The sequence below is a fragment of the Pleurodeles waltl genome, chromosome 2_2 (assembly GCF_031143425.1).
Source record: "Pleurodeles waltl isolate 20211129_DDA chromosome 2_2, aPleWal1.hap1.20221129, whole genome shotgun sequence".
NCBI lineage: Eukaryota > Metazoa > Chordata > Amphibia > Caudata > Salamandridae > Pleurodeles > Pleurodeles waltl.
In genome coordinates this window covers 219166538-219183188 of record NC_090439.1, presented here as the reverse complement: position 1 = coordinate 219183188, position 16651 = coordinate 219166538, and the positions used below count along the sequence as shown (strand labels likewise).

Below are 16651 nucleotides of genomic sequence, written 5' to 3'. Positions count from 1 at the left end.
ATAACTTCATCTGCTTGGACAAAGACTGGGCAAAATGGCATCGGTTGCACATGGCTGAATTCTAAAGGCGAGTTTGTACATGCACAACGTATGCTGTAGCTCTGCAGATGCAAACCAGCTGTCCCAAAACATTAGCATTTAGTGGGTGAAGAGGAGATGTGGTGGGACAGTCAGGCCAACATCTCAATCATGATGCTCAAAAGTTTGGGGAACGCCCACTTAAATCTGTTGGAAGTGGGTTTGTTGAGACTTTCCAAACACAACTGCTACTACATTTTTAGTGGAGTATGATGTGTTTCAAAAAGACATAATATAGTAAAGTGAAACCTTATTTGGGCCCTGCCTTCAACTCATGAATAGGCAACCAGTTTGTGGCATCCTAAGACTAGAAATGCATTTGTTCAGACATTAAGCAGCCAAACAACACCATCTGTGAATGTACTACGTAACTGAAGATATTCTTTTGTTATGGATGCACAACGAGGAGGACTTAGAGTTCTTTCACCTCTTGTTGAACAATTTAAATTACCATTGACATCGACGGGAAACAACTGAAAATCAATTTCCTAAATTGCACCATAAAGAATTTGAATGGCTTTCTCTAGACTGGTTTCTACACAAAACTACAGATAGAAACATAATCAAATCATGCCCTTAACATCACACTAGCCAATGCAGAACATTCCAGCAGGACTATTACCTCACCTCACCCTTGACAAGAAATGGCCCAAACCAGTTCGATAAATAAATTCATGCTGGTTGTCTAATTTAAAAACCACTGAGAAGAACTAAAAACCTAAAAGAGAGCTTGGTACACTGTAAATGTCCTCCTAGTGATCCATTAAAAAATATATAGTCAATAAACGTCTGTGTCACAAACAAATCTTTCTGAAGTAACAAAATCATTAAACGGTTAGGAAAAAATAAAAGATGTACGGGTTAATGGCATGCAACTCTCCAACCCTTTATTTGTTTTAAAACAAAGGCAGAGGATCATTCAAAAACTTGTAAAAATTGTTCACTCAGACTTTAGTATCCCAACCCAGGATGGACATCACTCATGTGGTAACTCTGTGACAAGGCCAACTACAAAAAGTTACAATTCTTTTTTAATAATTGTGAATGCTACAGCACATGCACTTCAAAATGTTATACTATAAATATGGCGATTGGGATCAAAGGTACTTCTGGTTTCATTTACATACGGATGATGATTAGAAAAGCAACCATCAAAGTCAACAAGCATCACTTGAAAATTAGACAGCAGGACACAATGAATTTATTGGCACAATACTTCCTTACACATCAGCCATACATGTTGCAACTTGTTGTCATTCATTATGGGTGTGCCTAAACATTCTCTACCAGGCCACGACATAAAAAAAAAACACTTTTATGGCAATAAAGTGGCCTTTGCAATCATCATCATAATGTTTATTTCGGAAACATGCATTTGCAATCTAAATAGCATGGAAATGATCCTGAAATCACACATTGAATGGCATGGCTTGATAGTATAAACATATATGACGTACTTCGTTTTATATAAAATCACCCCTCTATTGTTTGGTTGATTGTCTCTCCCTTATCTCATCTTCAGTATTTTCCTTCGAAACGTAATACAGAAGACTGTTGTATTACTGTTTTAATTGCTCCTCTGCTCCCTACTAACAGTACCCACTATTTGTATTGACCTGGTTTATCTGAAATATTAATTGCAACTAGAAGAAATACTGATTTCCACACCTGTAGGCCTCAGTACAATAATCTTTTGTGGAACAGAATCTCCATTCGCAGGTACTATACCTATATCACCGTAGCAGTACACACATTTCCCACTTAGCCACTCTTTACATCTCACCAAGAGTGGGACAGTAAATATTTAGAAAAAAAGTCTTTCAGTCTTCCTGACTTGACAAGGTACCTCATGTAATTACATTATGCACCAAATTAGCTTCAAGCGTGGAAACCCTCGGTAACCCAGCTCATCAGATGCGGAGACTAGGAGCAACTCTTGCGTGGATCCAACTTTGGGACAGAAGTAACTTGTAGTCTATTATGAATATCTGTTCTGCAATCAACACTTAACAGCACGAGCCCATCGCTGCCCTCCACACAAAAAACAATACATTATGAGCAAATACCTAATATCCACATGTGTTGTCAAAATCCGACGGTAATTCTTTTCCATAGTCTCCATCTCCCACGCAGTCTTAATGGCTTCCACAGCCTCGACAATGCCGGTATCCGTGAATTTGCTTGTAAATCTTAATCAACTTGTCCCTGACCTAGGTGTACACGGGTTCCTTAATGGTACATATTCTGTGCACGAGTTTTTGCTTACCCTAAAAAAAGCCACAGGAGAAGAGCCCCACTGTTCAATGGTTTTAAAAAAGGTGTTAACGCCCATAACAATAAAATAAGCGCACACAACCATTATACAACAAGGTTCATCCTAATGTAGCCAGCAGACAGCAATTTTCTCTACTCAATATCATCTTATGTGGGTTCCTTTGTCAAACACAAACACTCGCATCCGACATCCGCGCACAAACACCTTGTTAACCATTACTGACCTCGCTATGCAAATTTCACCTTTAAGCCATGTTGTTCTAATTTTTATTTTCCCAGTGCACATATTTGGATACTGTCCAAATACGCATATTGTACCACAATATATCAATCAAAGCAGCTTCTGATAGGCATATTGTGTCCAAATGTTAGAAAATCGGCATCTAATTGGACAAAATATTTCTGTCAGATGTTCTGACATAAAACTGTAAAGATGTTACTCATGGTAAATGTTTAGTGTAATTGTGACTTTTTTTGCTTTGCAAAACCATACATCATTAGTAGCAAAAAAAAATCAAAATAACTTATACCTAATAAAATGGATTTGAATAATAAACACTCAGGGGGTCATTATGACCCTGGCGGTATAAGGCGCTTACCGCCGTGCAGAAGACCGCCAATACACCGCCGCGGTAGACCGCCACAGCTATTATGACACACATCACGGAATCCGCCGAAATTCAGACACCCACACAATACCGCCACACCAAAGGTCAGCGATAAACTGGCGGAAACAAATCCTCCACCTCCACGCCAACAGAAACACACCCATGCTATTACGACCCACGGATCCACGCGGTGGTCTTTCAACTGCGGTATTCCATTGGGGGTACACACCGCCACGCTCAAAATACACACACAACTCCAAAACACCGCCACATTGGACAATTCCAAATACACACACCTGACACACACACACACCACACCCACACATTCAATACAATATAAAACACACACCCACATCACCCACAAACCCCTACAACCTGAATTTCTGAGAGAAGGCGAGAGAGAGAGCACAGAATAGACAACCCCATCACACAGAGGCACACAACACCATCACCCACACAACATCCAAGCACAAAACACCACATACCACTACACTCACCACACTCATCACTACATACACCACCCCACACATCACACACACCACCCCATGTCACGCCAAATACACCCCCGCTTCTCCGAGGAGGAGCTCAAGGTCATGGTGGAGGAAATCGTAGGGGTAGAGCCACAGCTATTTGGCTCACAGGTACAGCACACATCAATTGCAAGGAAGATGGAGCTATGGCAAAGAATAGTGGACAGGGTGAACGCAGTGGGACAGCACCCAAGAAATAGGGAGGACATCAGGAAGAGGTGGAACGACCTACAGGGGAAGGTGCGTTCAACGGTATCCAGGCACCACATCGCGGTACAGCGTACTGGCGGCGGACCCTCACCTCCTCCCCCTCAACTAACAACATGGGAGGAGCAAGTCTTGACCATCTTGCATCCTGAGGGCCTCGGAGAAGTCGTTGGAGGAACGGACACTGGTAAGTCAAATCTTAACTATCACATCCCCCATCCTACCTGCATGCTATCACACACCCCCACCCTCACACTCTCCCCTATCACCCAAACTCCTTACTAATGTACTAATAACACCAACTACACATCCCAACCACAAGACCTGCATGACACAACTAAGCATGGACACCCATCACTAAAGCATGCCCACTGCACATACCCAGAACACCCCCCAACCATCAGCACACAACCCCACACACAGGAATGCCTGCACTGGGGTTCACGCACACCCAACCATTGCACACCATTACACACACACACATGCAATAATCATGTACTTATACCCCCGCAGGAACCCGAAGGAACGTTACCACACCAGAGGGTCCAGACAACACCACTCCACCCCCAGAAGAGGCCCACAGTGACAACAGCAGCTCTGCCCTACTGGATCTTGATGACCAGCCCGGACCATCGTGGGCCTCAGGGCAGTCGGTTCCCCTTGCCCAGCCACAGCCCAACACCTAACTTCCACCCTCTGGTAACACCAGCACAGCACCGACCCAGCGGGCCCAAACCTCCCTACCCAGGACAGGTCAATCAGCGGTGTGTCCACCACTACAGGGCACCCAGGGTAACCCACCACCCCAACAACAACAGGGACCTGGGGGCAGTGGTAGTGGGCACACGGTCCAGAGGACGGAGGCACAGGAACATAGGGGAACTGGGAGGGCTGCTGTGCGACAGAGGGAGACAGGCCAAGGGAACCAACTCTCCACGAGGCCCTCTCCTCCATCATGGGAGCATACCACCACTCCCAGGAGACGATGGCCACGGTCCTGGACAAGTTGCAGGAGACCCTGCGTCTGCAGGAGGAGCAGTATTTGGGGTTCAGGGAGGAGCTCAGGACCATCGGCTCCGCCCTGGGCACCATCGTAGGGGTGCTGACGGACATTCAAAAGACCTTGAGGGACACCGTGGCACTCCAAGGGGCCCCTGACACTAGCCACGACGATGAACTGCCTACCACCTCCGCCGGCGCTAGTGGACAGGACGCCCCGCCACAGGACCACCACACCAGCACCCCATCCCCTGCATTCGGACAACCACCACGCAAGCGGGCCCTGAGATCCAGGAACAGGACAGAGCAAGATGGCAAGACCCCCGCCAGGAAATAAGACCACTCTGATTGTCCCCCCACCGTCCCACTTTGTTACCCTATACAAATCGGAACTGCCCCAGCTCCACTTCCAATGGGCAGATGTGCAATGTACCTGTGAGACTAATATACTGGACTCTGCCATGGACATTCCTCCACCATCACCCATCACCATTTTACAACCCCCCTTCACTTTTAGCACTTAAATAAACACCCTTGAAACACTTAAAAAACTGGAGTCAGTCTATGATTTGTAATTTTGTATTATCAATGACAGTGTCATAATGGGTTACCCATTGGAAGGCTAACATACCAATGTCACACATCACAAGCCCTTCAAGGATGCAAGCAGTTGACACGTAGGTTACCACATTTGTGAAACTGAAATGGAAGGGGACAACTCAGTTAACAAATAGTGAGTGAAATGTCGGTACAGGATAGAGGTAGACGTGTGAAAGTTAATGTAATGTTGAACCTGAAAATGTACTCACCTGAGTTTCACTGGAAATATTGCTGTATGACTGACTCCCTGTTGTTGTTTTCTTCTTCCTCAGCTTCATCCTCATCACTGTCCACAGGCTCCACAGACTCCACAGCTGCAACAACACCGTCATCTGGATCATCCTCCTGCAGAAAAGGCACCTGGCGTCGCAATGCTAAATTATGGAGCATGGAGCAGGCGATGATGATGTCGCACACCTTCTTCGGTGAGTAGAATAGGGACCCACCTGTCATATGTAGGCACCTGAACCTGGCCTTAAAAAGGCCGAAGGTGCGTTCGATAACCCTCCTAGTCCGCCCATGGGCATCATTGTAGCGTTCCTCTGCCCTGGTCCTGGGATGCCTCACTGGGGTCAATAGCCAGGAAAGGTTGGGGTAACCAGAGTCCCCCAATAGCCATACACGGTGCCTCTGGAGTTGACCCATCATATCAGGGATGCTGCTATTGCGCAGGATGTAGGCGTCTTGCACAGAGCCAGGGAACATAGCATTTACCTGCGAGATGTACTGGTCTGCCAAACATACCGTCTGGACATTCATCGAATGATAACTCTTCCGGTTCCTGTACACCTGTTCACTCCTGCGGGGGGGACCAGAGCTACATGGGTCCCATCAATGGCACCTATGACATTGGGGATATGTCCAAGGGCATAGAAGTCACCTTTCACTGTAGGCAAATCCTCCACCTCAGGGAAAATTATGTATCTCCTTACGTGTTTCAGCAGGGCAGACAACACTCTGGACAACACGTTGGAAAACATAGGCTGGGACATCCCTGATGCCATGGCCACTGTTGTCTGAAAAGACCCACTTGCAAGGAAATGGAGCACTGACAGCACCTGCACGTCAGGGGGGATTCTAGTCGGATGGCGGATTGGTGACATCAGGTCTGGCTCCAACTGGCTACATAGTTCCTGGATTGTGGCACTGTCAAACCTGTAGGTGACGATTAAATGTCTCTCTTCCATTGTCAACAGGTCCACCAGCGGTCGGTACACCGGAGGATTCCGCCATCTTCTCATATGTCCCAGCTGACGGTGCCTAAGAAGGACAACAGCGAAGAAACAGTCACTATTCCTCCAGGTATCTACCCACAGTCACACACAAGACTACACCAGACAATGAACCCTTCCTGTATGTGTGTTGAGTGTAGGCCTCGGTATGTGTGACGCAGTTGAAAAAGAATCCATGTGGGCCCCTGAAATGGAGGCTGCCTGACCACTAAACTGGGACAATGGGATTGTGGGGTAACAGCGCTGGCGTTGCACACCGTCGCGGTAGGCGGTCGTAGACCGCGGCGCAATGCTGCATTGGTTAACATTGGACCCTATGGGTCACAGGAGCCAATGAACAGGTGCGCTGGCGGTGATGATGCGCACCGCCGCGGACGTCACTGCCGCGGACGTCACCGCCATTTTCTATCTGTTCAATCACTAGATACCTGACCTTCGACAGGAGAGGACCTACACTGCTAGTGCTGCTGTGACCTCGCTCTGGAAGCGACGATGGCTGCTGCGTCTGGGGAAAGGGCCCCTGCCTTCACTGCACAGGAGTTGGAGAAACTTGTGGATGGGGTCCTCCCCCAGTACATGCTACTCTACGGTCCTCCAGACCAACAGGTTAGTACACAGGGAGCACGTCGTATGGGCTAGGCCTGGGTGGACAGGGCTGGGTGGAAGAGGGAAGGGGGCAGAGTTCATACTACAGTAAAGCATGGGAATAAATGGGCCACATGGTCAGAGTAGGGAGGGGGCCACTCACATTGATGGTGCAGTTGGTAATGACTGTTCCTCTTCCCTTGTGCATGTCATGTAGGTCAGCGCCCACCAGAAGAGGGACATTTGGCGTGCCATCGCCAAGGAGGTCCGGACCCGGGGGGCCCACCAGAGACGGGGCACCCACTGCCGGAAGAGATGGGAGGACATTCACCGCTGCAGCAAGAAGACGGCGGAGGCTCAGCTGGGGATGGCCTCCCAACGTGGGAGGGGTGCCCGTCGCACCATGACCCCCCTGATGTTCCGGATCCTGGCGGTGGCCTACCCGGAGTTGGATGGGCGCTTGAGGACATCACAGCAGACACAAGGGGGTGAGTACAACCTCATTCTGCAGACTTTGCGTACAGTGGAGGGGTCTGGGTGGGGGAGGTGGGCTGTGGGTGTCCCTAGGCCAGGGCGAGTTAGGTAGGCAAGGCCCCTCCGTAATGTAGGCCATGTGGCACTCTACCCCACCTCAGAAGAGTGGCAAGTTGAGGTATAGTTGCCCCTGTGGCATCCATGTGCGTAGATTTCCACCATTGCCAGGTAGGCCATATCCCAGAAATTGCATGTGCAGAGGCCAGGAGCACGGCGTAATGCATAGGGCTGCTGCATCTGTCTTGTCCGCCAACGTTAGCGGTATGCCATGCACTAAAACTTTCTTACTTCTGTCTCCTCCCTTTTCCTGCTCTCCCTGTCCTTTTGTACATCAGCATCATCAGGCGGAGGTACAGTGGCACCGGAGCACGAGGAAGCTGCATCCCACATGGCCATGGAGGGCCACACCACAGACTCTGAATGCACCAGTGGGACGGAGGGCGAGGGGAGCTTCACGTCGGCCACCGGATCAGCAACCAGCGACACGGACTCGTCCGACGATGGGAGCTCCCTTGTGGTGCGCCCCACTTCTACAGGTACAGCCGCCACCTCCCCTACCAGCACCGCCCTCCCAGCAGCCCCTCAGCGTTCGCCCCGTGCCCGCTCACCCAGGAGGGTGGGTATCACCTTCGCCCCAGGCACCTCATGCCCTGCCCCAGTCACCCCTGCTGCCCTCAGTGAGGAGGCCACTGACCTCCTCAGGTCATTCTGGTCAGGCTGCCCTTCAGCGAACCCTGCAATCTCTGGCCTCAGCATTGATGGCAGCCATTGTCCCTGTGTCTAGCCTCCCCCCTCCAACTTCCTCCACCCAGACCCAATCCACTGTACCCCAGCCCATCCCAAGCACACCTACAGACCAGCATGCACACAAGTCAACACACACAAGTAGCTCAAGAAAACATAGGCACCACACACACCACAGGCACTCACACAAGCATCACACCCATACAGATACAGCAACATCAACTGTCTCCACTGTATCCCCCTCCTCCTCTTCTCCCTCCTCCCTCCCAGTCTCGTCTACACACACACCTGCATGCACCACATCTACAGGCACTAGGACTCGCACCAGGACACCCAGCACCACAAGCCGCTCACCTGCACTCACCACCTCCACTGCCATTTACAAGTCCCCTGTGTCCTCTCCCAGTGTGTCTGTGACGCCCCCTCCCAAAGTACCCAAACGCCGGCAATCACTCACCCAACATCCATCCACCTCAAGACAGCCTCCAGTACCTGCACCTGCACCCAAAACAGCTAAAGTGACCCCTCCGACAACCACCTCCTCTTCCTCCACTCCCAGACCCCCTCCAGCTACCCATCCCAGTGTCCGTCAGAAACTGTCCCTATGTCAAATTGACCTTTTTGCCCCCACCCTCCAATTCATCAGTCCCGTCGTAGCGCCTCAGCCAAAAAGCCTCCAGTACCAGTGGTGCGTGTTCCAGGTTTTTGGAGTGCACCGTCCACCAGGGCAGGCAGTAGGACCCAGAGCCAAGGCACTGGCAGCCCACCCCCTGTAAAGGCTCTGAAATTGGAGAGTGGACGACGGGACCGTGTCAAGACTCATGGTGGGGCAACAAGTGAAATGGGATCGAAGGCGATTGGTGAGTCAGCTGTAACTCCAAAAAAGGTGGGGAAGGTCCAGAGGAAGTCTGCCCAGCCTGTTGTGAGTGTCACGGCGGAGAAGTGCGCCATCTTTTCCGGCGGTCCAGACACAACCGCCAGCACCGTTGTCACTGGTCCAGAGACCACCGCCAGAGTCACAGCCCAGGAGGGCCCAAGTATCGTCAGTGGTCAGGAGACCACACCGCCAGAGTCACAGCCCAAGAGGGCCCAAGTATCGTCAGTGGTCAGGAGACCACACCGCCAGAGTCACAGCCCAGGAGGGCCCAAGTATCGTCACTGGTCAGGAGACCACCGCCGGAGTCACAGCCCAGGAGGGCCCAAGTATCGTTACTGGTCAGGAGACCACCACCAGAGTCACAGCCCAGGAGGGGACAGGATGCCACAGCCCGCTGGCCAATGATGGAACGTCATGCCACACACCAATGTCCAGTGTGGAGATCGTCATGCCACACACCAATGTCCAGTGTAGAGATCGTCATGCCACACACCAATGTCCAGTGTGGAGATCGTCATGCCACACACCAATGTCCAGTGTGGAGATCGTCATGCCACACACCAATGTCAGTATCAGAACCGCCATGTCAAAGCACCGCTGAACAGGGCAAAGACCGCCATGTCAAAGCACCGCTGAACAGGGCAAAGACCTCTTGTCAAAGCACCACTGAACAGTCCTGAACCACCACGTCAAAGCACCGCTGAACAGTCCTGAACCGCCATGTCAAAGCACCGCTGAACAGGGCAAAGACCGCCATGGCAAAGCACCGCTGAACAGGGCAAAGACCGCCATGGCAAAGCACCGCTGAACAGGGCAAAGACCGTGTAGGAATGAATGGACCGCCACATCAGGCATCCTTATCCCATGTGCAGCTGGGACAGTGACAGGACAGGAACTTTCACAGGGAGACTCATCCAGTCTGGGCACCAGTCCCCCTCCAGAACCAGTGGAGACCTGCATCTACTTGAGAGACTGTGGCTTTGCACTCCCCAGGATGGCACAGTGGGCAACCCACCCACTGTAGAGACGTGAGAGACTGTGGCTTTGCACTCCCCAGGATTGAAGAGTGGGCAAACCACCCACTGTATAGACTTGAGAGACTGTGGCTTTGCACTCCCCAGGATGGCACAGTGGGCAAACCACCCACTGTATAGACTTGAGAGACTGTGGCTTTGCACTCCCCAGGATGGCACAGTGGGCAAACCACCCACTGTAGAGACTTGAGAGACTGTGGCTTTGCACTTCCCAGGATACATCAATGGGCATGTAGCCCCGTCGTGGATCTCGCTTCGCATTCATCTGGTGAGGTGCCCCCCCTTCCCTTCCCCCTGAGGTGCCTGTTTTATTTCTATCTGATGCCCCGGCAGTGTTCTCTCCGATTTTGGTCAGGTATCTATTGTGGACCTCGCCCATGCACTTTTGGACTGTTGGTGCACGGCCATTGTTGTGTACATATCTGCACTACTTCCTGTATTGTGTATATATAATTATGAGTGATTTAGAGATATATATCTGTATATTTTTGTAAGACATGTATATTGGCACATTACAATGTTTGACCGAAATTCGCTTTGTGTTTTCATTCTTCCGGGGGGATTGTGGGTTGTTAATGTGATATTTTTGACTGCATTGGTGTGTATGTTGTGATATGCGAGGTTGGGGGTGGGGGTGTTTGGTGGGTGTCCCCCTAACTTTTGCCTCCCCGTGTCGTAGGTGCAGTACTCACCGGTATCTTCTGCGCCTACGTCGCTGTTGGTCGTAAAGGAGCAGAAATACAAGGGCAGGTAGTATTTGGAGTTCGGGGTCCATGGAGTCGTCGTTCCTCGTGGGATATGTTCAGGTGAGTGTTTTCCCATAGCAAAAGCTGTTTCCGCCGTGTTTTTATCCACAGTGAATCCGCCCCGGAAAAGGTGGCAGATTGGCGGGTTGTAATAGTGTGGGCGGTACATTGTCTTCCGCCTGTCTGTTGGCGGTGACCGCCGCGCTGCTTGTCTGTACCGCCATGGCGGGCGATGTGTTAAAGTGGCTGTCTTTGTTGGCGGTTTCCGCCAGGGTCATAATTCCCTTTTTTGTCCGTCGGCCTGTTTGCGGTATTACTGCACCTTTTACACCGTCCGCCAGGGTCGTAATGACCCCCTCAATGTGGAATTATATTCAGCAATGACCACCCATTGATTGTTACACTGATCTGACCATCCACCATGTATACTGACTCTGCACTCACCCATGCCTCTAGTTTCCTTCCTATGCACAAGCTTAATACCCAGAGGTGGACTTGAGCAGGGGAAGGCGGAATGCAGAAAAGAGATACGTATGTCCCTTTTTGTATTGTGTGTCCTATCAACCAATGCTTAATCGGGGCATAAACATTGGTTCATAATATTTAAATTCTACTTTCAAGTTAGAGGCAAAAATTCAATTCAATTCAAAAAATTCAAATGATCGCATTTCTCCTGAGAAGCCCTTTCAGGTCAAAAGAGGGAAATCCCAAACCAGGACAGCGTGGGAGGAGGGTAGGGTCCATTCTTAAGTGGGCGGGACCATGTTTTTCAACCTACACGGTTAAAGGGAGCCAATGCAAACTAAAGCAATTTCTGTAGCATTAAGCTATGTATGTAAGGAAGACCAAACTGCAGGAAGCTGCGAAGAAATTCCATTGTTAGCCCAAGCCTCATTCTGCACTCAGGCGTTATATCCGTAGTGGGGCCAGTATCCAGGATGGATGAACTTTTTCATTTGTGTTGTGCTGCTCTTGCCTATTTAGAAACTCAGCCCAAAATATGTTTAGCACAGAGGCATTCAAGGAGACATTCCAGGTGGTCATTGTAGGGAGAGTGAATTTCTCCCTCTTATAAGAGAAACAAGAACAGGGATAGATGACTACGCTGACTAGAAAATGAGAGTAAGTCCATTAAGATCCACAAATGGGTATCTGTTGGTAAAGCAAAATCAGTGTCTAAAGTCTTCATAAAATCTGACACCATATCTCAGTGTAAACCAAGTGCGAAAAACAAGGATAAGCAGGGAATTATGTTGGTCTGAATGGTGAATGCAGAGAAGACAGATTACCAAGTTAGACACATCACGGCAAACTGATTTCTACTTCTAACACGTTATTGTACTCCTAGGTGAAGGCACATCTAAAAAAAAGAACAAAGACATCCTCTAAAAGAACAAATCATGGAAAAGTAGTTCAGAAAGCCTATTTGACTATGAATAGATGATAGGTGTGATGGGATTTAGGAAGATCTTTAAAAAATTGATCATTTGGCCCCAGGTTGGCGTACCCATGTGACTACACAGTGGACAAGGGGATGCCTGTACCCTCTCTGAGACATCCATTATAGCCATGCCCCTGGAACAAGATAAGGATGCATTACATATACGATGTCACCACTAAGCCTAGCCCTGAGCCCTGGAGCAAAAAAACTTTGGGAATCATATATAGTTCAGTGAAGTGGCTACTGGACAGCCGTAGCAGTGAAGGCACAACCGGTGAATACTTCATTACAAGATATTTTCCCCTGAACCAGCTTCCACAATCTTGGTGGGAGTTTCTTTGGAGAATTCAAATGAGATGTGCCAGCAGGTCCGCCATGATGGCATGGCAGAAATTGTAATCAGCTAAATTATTTCTGAAAACCGGATCTCATTGCGAAAGTTCATCTTTGAAAATATCATAAGTAACATCCCTTATGAGTTGTATGTTTTCAGGATTGTTTTTGGAGAGTGCAGAGAACATTTCTGTCCTTCGCCCCCAAATGATCATGATGTTTATAGCAAATACATTGACATAGGAGGGGCCTCCGTATATTGGGCAGACCTTCCAATTGGACGTTGGAAGGATTTTCTCAACAGCTTTGCCTTCAACACATTCTGCACGCCCCTATAAGTGACGCAGGAAACTGATAGGAGGATGCAAAGTACATCCACTGTTTTATGGAAGCTGTTCATAATATTCTGAATAAGGCCCTCATGCTCATGCTACACAAGAACTTTACCTCTCCCACTAAATAAAGCAATTCTCTATACATGTTCAAAATTACATAAGGTTTTCAGTTGAAATTTAAACACAGTTTATAAACAGCCAGTATTATAATAAAATAATTACCTTTTTATTTGCAATTCTTTTATATTTGAACAATTTCGCTGAAAAACGCTCAACATTAGGAGGTAAGAGTTACTTTTATCTAGTCTTGTGTGACTGCATACAGTTCATGCACAAATGCATTTGGTTGAAAAATATAATTTGTGGGGGTGTGACCAAGGGTAAGATGGTGGTGTGAGCCCGGAGCTTCATCCAGGACTGCAGCTGAAGCTAGGTTCCCGGGGGGCTGTCTCCAACCTTTAGCATCAGGAGCCAAGACCGCGGTCCAGGAAAACTCCCAAACGAGGACAGTCGAGCAGCACGACCTGAAAGGAGGAAGGGCTGGTACATTAGATCAGCTGGTGATCGTGAGGACAAGCCGTGCCTGCTGGATGATGGCAACTCAGCAGGGGTGGTGCGCGTCCCGGTAATAAGAGGTGGGCCTCTGGAAAGGAGCAGCTGGCGTGGCCTACAGGAAGGCTGATGATAGGAGCAAGGGACAAGCATCCAGCCAGACGTGTGCAAGGACCCGGAGTTGAGTGGATAGGGGACCACTCTGGTGCTGGCCCAAGAAGGGCCAGGACCAGAGGGACTGAAAGTAGACTGTAGAGACCATTGCAGATGATAGGCACCCGACTATAACGCCAATTCCAAACACAGGGAGGCGCTCTATGGACCAGGCTCCGCCAGACATGAACACATTGCCACATTCCCAATTATGTTAGTGTCCCTCAGCCCTCCTTAGTGTATCAGAGGCCAAGGGCCCACCTGTGGCAGCCTTATAAAGATGCAGGGATCTCTTGGAGCTGGTACCAATGGGGAGTGAGGTGATCATCCCAACAGGGTGGCTGCCCCTCAAGTGGTCACTGTTAGACTGTGCACACCTCAAATTGAGGTACAGCAGACCACAGTACCTCTGGGAACTACACCAGTGGGCCTAGAGGGGAGGCCTTGTGAGTGCCACAACCAAAAGAGATGGTGACCACCAGACACCGCTGTGATGCCTTGATAAATGACGTCTTACAGTTGGCTTTCACTAAGAAAGGGGAAGAGGCCTCAAAACAGCCTAAGCAACAAGATGAAGACACTGATCTGATGGGAGCTCCTGCCACCACAGCGGACAAACCCTAAAAGGTCTCATGCTCTGATATTTTGTCGACCACAAAGCAAAAATCGGAGTATTTAGGGCAGGTCTCAAGCATCAGAACTTAGACACAATTTAGGTGACCTGGGACAGAGAGTTGGCTCACTGAAAGGGAACCAAGATGAGCGTTCCCTGGAACTGGAGGATCACTGCTCCTGCCTGTTGACACCCAAAGAACTTGTGCCCCTCTGGGAAAAGCACGAGGACTTGGAGAATCGGTCTCAGAGGTGCAATATCCGCAAACAAGGAGTTTACCTGGGCAAAGAAGGAGATGACTTTTGGAAATACATACAGGGCTTAGCAGAGGCACTGCTAGACAAGCATTGCCCTGAACCCCTATGCATAGATCGAGCACACACAGCTGGTCCAGTTGGCAGGTTCCTGAACAAAACGGTCCCCTAAGATATACTGGTCTGCTACCATCATTTTGAAGACAAAGAAGGAGGCAGCCCGGAGGGGGCAATATGTTACAATGGGGACAAACTTCAGATTTATCTGGACTTATCAGTGGGGACCCTGAAGGCCAACAAGGTGTGCTGCAGATGGGGCCATCCATTCTCGCTCCTCTTCGAGGGGAATGTCAAGAAACATGACATCAAGTGGATCCAAGACACTTGTCAGGTCCTGGGCCCACAAACCCCTGCGGGGGAGCTTGATTGCTCCATGGATTTGCCCAAATCATCAGGGCCATTGTAGACAATGAAACACAGTGACACCTGAAGAACCCAAAGGAAGGGGAAGATTCTGGCAGGTTGCAGAGCAGCACTAGAGCAAGTTCGGAAAGTCAGTGGAGTTCAGGCACGAGGCTCCCTGAAACAAGACTGGCACAAATCCCCTGCAGAAGTCCCTGGGGAGGAGGAATAGAAGAGGATATGAAAAAACAATAACACTGGGCAGGTGGATCGGGGGGGGGCATGTCTACATTTCCTAACCGTGCTGAAGTGGTGATCCGGTGCAGTTGTTTTGCCAGAACACAGACACCAGATGCCTTTACCCCAAACGCTCATAGAGGTACTGTTTTGGTGTGAGATGGAAGAACTGAATGAGCATTGAGTTGTCTTTTCGAAACCAGTTATGGGGAACCATAATTCCCAGGACAATTTTGATACTGAACACCAATCTTTAAAAGTTGTGGTAGGGAGAATGCTGGGGATGGTTGGGAGGAGAGCAACCATCTCGCAAGACTTATACCAATCTGCCTCATATGAGTCCCCAAAAGGGGCAGACACATAGACATATCCTACAATTCACGATGGCTGCAACACTAACACCGTCCATCTATAATGTCTGGGGCCTCAATAATTCATTCAAAGGGAGACCCATCTTGCATGAATTGACTCAATTAGATATTGATATGGGCTTATCCAGGAGACACATCCCATAAGAGAGGAACAACCACACTTGGAATCCATGCTCTTTTTCAAATCAATACCACTTCTTGGGAGAGAAGAAGGCCGCAGGTGTGGGGATACTGATCCACAAACGATACCCGCTAATAGTTACAGAGGCTCATGGACAGGGCGGGTCACTGAGTGGGCATAATGTGGACACTAAGAGGGAGTTCCCCTTTGACCCTGGCCTCAAACTACTGCCCAGCACCACTGTGGTTGGGGAGGGAAGGGATCTCAACCTATTCCTTGAGGTGGGAGCTGAAGTTGACAACACTGGTCTGGGGGATCCACAGTTTTATCACCAGTAGGTAGGGCCCTCCTTGAGGACCTGGAGCTTCTGGACTCCTGTGAACCTACTGGACCGAGACTACTCACATTACTCTGGGACGCACAAGACCTATGCTTGGCTGGACTATTTCCTCCTTGACAAGCGACTTCTGCCAGGCCTCTTAGACGTGGGACAGCACCCTCTTACACTCTCTGACCGCAGGCCTGTCACTTGCACACTGGTGACTAAAGAACCCCTATGGGAGATCCCCTGGCAACCTACAAAGTGGGCCCTATGCATCACCCTCGGAGCTCCATCTTGGAGAGTTGCTTGATCTCACAGGATATCAGAAAACCTATGGTGTCCTATGGAGTTTTTGACCTCCAGCATCTCTGTGGCTAGGGCAACTCCCACCCATCGCATTAACCACTGCAACAGTGTCACCAAATAGTAAACCTCATAGCTGGGGGCATCCATGGCACTTTCGTCTAAG

The 16651-nt window shown here is 49.4% G+C and overlaps 1 protein-coding gene across 29 annotated transcripts in view; it reads right to left on the bottom strand.

The window, feature by feature from the left end:
* CTNND2 (catenin delta 2) overlaps positions 1 to 16651 on the bottom strand; it is a 3139673-nt gene that overhangs the window by 623167 nt on the left and 2499855 nt on the right. The gene's annotated exons all lie outside the window — the stretch shown is intronic.